A 4163-nucleotide genomic window follows, 5' to 3' on the forward strand; every position below is an offset into this window, starting at 1 on the left:
GTCAGGTGGCCAGTGAGGCGGCCAGGACACAACCTAAGTATTTCTTGTGGCACTCATGCACCACACTATCGTACGGCACAAACACCAGCATTTGTGCTTATACTAGGGAGCCAGTTAGCACTTTCACACTGTTCATACAGTCTTAATCCACATCCTCGTTACCTGCCCAAAATTGTAGGCCAGACACATTATGGTCTAGTAATTTTAGTGAATCCGTATTTCAATTTCTGTAGGCCTGATTAGTATCTGTGTAGAAATTACGAAACGGTTATCAAAATACTAATGGTGGCATTGCGCGCGGCACCATACAGACTGGTGGAGGTTCATATACTCAGTTATTCGTAGCATCATTACGTTCACTAATAGAGCATCCCCAAGTTATTAACTAATAATTCAGCCAGAGCAGTGACCTAGTGACTTGCAAGGACACGAAAACTTTGTAATATTTTTGTAGTGTGTAAATAGTTTGGCTTCTTATTTTATTAGTGCTTAATTTTTATTATAGCTGTTACCAATTATTTTTTTCTTGACTGATCTTCGTTTTTTCAGACCTCTTACTCTAAGGCATATTCAATTCTTTAGTACGTTTGTATTTACAGGATACTGATGAAAGGTCCAAATTTACATGGAAATTATGCTTAGAGGACTGTAATACACGGTTGGAAATAAGAAAAAAATAAAAATCGGTAAGGATGAGTCATATGAATGTTAACAATAAATAGATAGACAGATGATTAAAGAAATGAATAGGGGGTCGTGTATGCTCTGTGATTATGATAAATGCATTAATATGACAAGTAATGATGGTCCGGTCATGTACTCGGATACTTAATATTATATAAAAGAAGGCTGATTATCTGAAATTCACTGTATAACTGGAGGACACATAGTGGCTACTGTCTTATCATAATGTGCCTTTAATAAATTTATGTTGACAGGTTTCTCGTCTGTTACCAAACTCTTCAGCCTGTCGACATCTTGAAGCTGAATGCAGTCTTCTGGCGTTGACCTGAACTACAGCAACAATAAGACATCCCGAGACAGAAGAGATTAGATATGGTTGTTTATTTTGCTATTCTGAACACAAAGTGAACTACGGGTACAGGTATTATGATGATTTTAATCAGTTAACTGCCTTCAGCATGTAAATGGGCAAGTACTACAGTAAATAATTAGCCTCAGCGATGCTAGGCTGTTTGGTTTAATGCAGAAGGCTGACTTGTTGAGTGCCATATAATGCAAAGGCTATAAAAAATCTATGTAGTAGAAATAAATATATATGAGACTAGTGTGCGGGTAAGTGAATGAGTCGGTGTGGGGTTGTGTCAGAAGGGAAGACGTGTGTAGATGAGCTCGAGGCACAGCGCTAGAAGGCTGGCTGTCAGTCCTCCTGCCAACACCACCAGCGTGCCCTGCGGTGGTACAAAAACACAGGTGTGAGATATTATCATTACCGTATACATTAAATATGTATTTTTGATTGTGTAATTTCGTTTTTTTTTTTTCCTGGATCATTCCAATTTACAAGGTTTGCCAGACATCATTCTTCAATGGCATTATCCTTTTTTCTGTTTCCTTTTTTTCTCAGAATAAATTGGCCTAAAACTGCCATATCTCTATCTTGAACGCCGAGTTGTAGCAATAGATTATTATTGGAATATGACACTAGTCATGAAGAAGTGCTATGGTAACGATGTAGAGCCGTGGTACTGTCTTTTTCTGCCATTGAGCTACGAGATATAAGCTGAAAGTTGACGAAAATCTGGGCCAGGTAAAGATAAAAACGGTATAGAGTGGACATTCTCTAAACTTTCTTGAAACGTTTTTAGTTGATTAATTTCATATTTTGATGCCCCTCTTGTCCTACTACGCTCCTAAATTTTGTCTCAGATTCAGAAACGCCAGAGTGGGCATTTTCTAACAGTTTTTGATTCCTTTCTAGTTATTTTACTTCAAATTTTTATGCCACTCGTATTTCAGCACTCTCCCAAGCAGTAACCACAATCAAGGCTAAAAAGCAGCACAAAGGCACAGAGGGCCGAGCTGCATCCCGTGATTTGTGGGCATTTTGCAGGCTTCAGACTGTGTGAGCAAGTTCTGAAGATAATTATGGGACGATTCTGACACTGTTAAGCACTTTTAAACACATGATGTGGTGGGACTGATATAACCATGCGACTCCACTATCCGATTGTACAAACGTCCCTTGGCTGACTCCCTATACCCCGAAAGGAGGGTGGTGGATTGCAAGAAGAGGGTAGCATCAGCCTGCGGTCCACTAGGTTCACGTTTCAGATGAACCTGGAGTTATAACTACCACTACTTCTACTAAAGACATTTGTATTCTTTCATTAGCAATAAGAAGTTAATGAGACGGATCATCATTATAGAGTGCGATGAACACCAATAGTTTACCCAGAGGTTGGTGATGGCCAAGGCTGTCCTGACTACGACCTTCTTGGGCGGGTTGAGGCAGGCTGTAAAGTTAGGAGTGTAGAGCTGCAACCAGAAGTTATAGAGTCCCGCCTCAATGGCTCTCATAACTCTGCAAGAAAATGAGAACAATGATGCACATGTAACTGTACTGGATCTCCTGGATTTCCTTAAGTAGAACTGAAGTAACCTGGATTCCAGTTAATAATTTCAGCTGCTTATGGAGTGTAGCATGGTGACTCGTGCCTTCTCCTCTGTCTGCTCTCACATTATTATTTTATTGACATGCCATAGAACACAGCATAAGATTTAAATATTAAAATACACGGAAACTGAGCAGCTCTCCACTCAGGCATAAAGAAGATACTTTTACCCTATATTATTGTATTCTTGCATTTAGTGTCAGGGCTGTGCGGAAACCTAGGAAAGTATTTTCAGTTGACGGCAAAATGGCAAGCTGCAGAAATGATAAGTGAAAAGAGGTAGACGAAAAAAGGAAGAAGCAAATGTTTTGCAGAGTAAAAAGAACTGCTGGACGAAAGAAAATGGATGGAATATGGGAATGAACTGGAGAAGTGACTAATTCTTTAGTTATTTCCTTAATTCCGTAGACAAGTCTCCTACCATATGTCTTTTCTAATACTACATGAAGACAAATACTTCTATGATTGCAAGACTTTTCCGTGTATTCAAACATATCACCTTTGTTTCAATTTTATACTCACTTCAACAAGGATAAATGGTTGTGCAAGTAATTATTAATGTGGAGAAAGAGATGGTCTGCAAATAGTGCTCAACTAGAAACTCGCCTGGCGGAATCTTTCGTGTTGCAAGGACGGCTGAGTCTGCTGGTGTGGGCTTGGGTGTAGTAATGGGCGTAAGAAATGAATAAATGATGCAGCATAGACACTGATAAACTTTGACTTAGCCGTACCAGCAACACGCAAGAAATCGTCCGGCAGAGTGGAAGAGGGGAGCTATATATGGACTACCCTGTATATCCCACTTGATGTTCTGACAGTTCTGTGTTTCAAGGCGTCATAGCATATTGAAATTTATCGTGCTGAACATTAAACCAACATGTAGGGTACCAGGTGATCATTACACACACACACACACACACACACACACACACACACACACACACACACACACACACCTACGATTAAAGGAGGGAAGCAGAGGGCTGTTTTTGGGTCCCGCAAACGCCGCCATCATGGGAACGATCTCCTCTCGGGCCTGATAGAAGTCACACCTGCCTGTTGAGGCATCGGTAGGTGGGGTCAGGTCAAGTTTATTATCTAAGAGAGCACATTACAAATATTTTTTTGTTAATAATCTTTCTCCGACGCAAAAACACATGTTGCTTAATATTTTATATCACCCATGAAAAAGTACACACATGCGCATAAAAAATACTAGCTAGTAATAGTTTACGATCATGTGATTAAAAAAACAAAACACACACACACACACACACACACACACACACACACACACAAACATATATATATATATATATATATATATATAGATAGATAGATAGATAGATAGATAGATATATCATATATATATCACAAATAAATACGTATATATATGAGGGAATATTATAATAAAGTGTCCATGAATTACTGAGTCTTGGAAGGAAAAGAAAAGAAAAGGAAAATTATCAAACAAACATACGGAATCTACAAAATATTTCACTTCCAAATGCTATAATGGGACTGACT

Source organism: Coenobita brevimanus, chromosome 58 (assembly GCF_032717465.1).
Source record: "Coenobita brevimanus isolate Jiangsu-jjx chromosome 58, ASM3271746v2, whole genome shotgun sequence".
Taxonomy (NCBI): domain Eukaryota; kingdom Metazoa; phylum Arthropoda; class Malacostraca; order Decapoda; family Coenobitidae; genus Coenobita; species Coenobita brevimanus.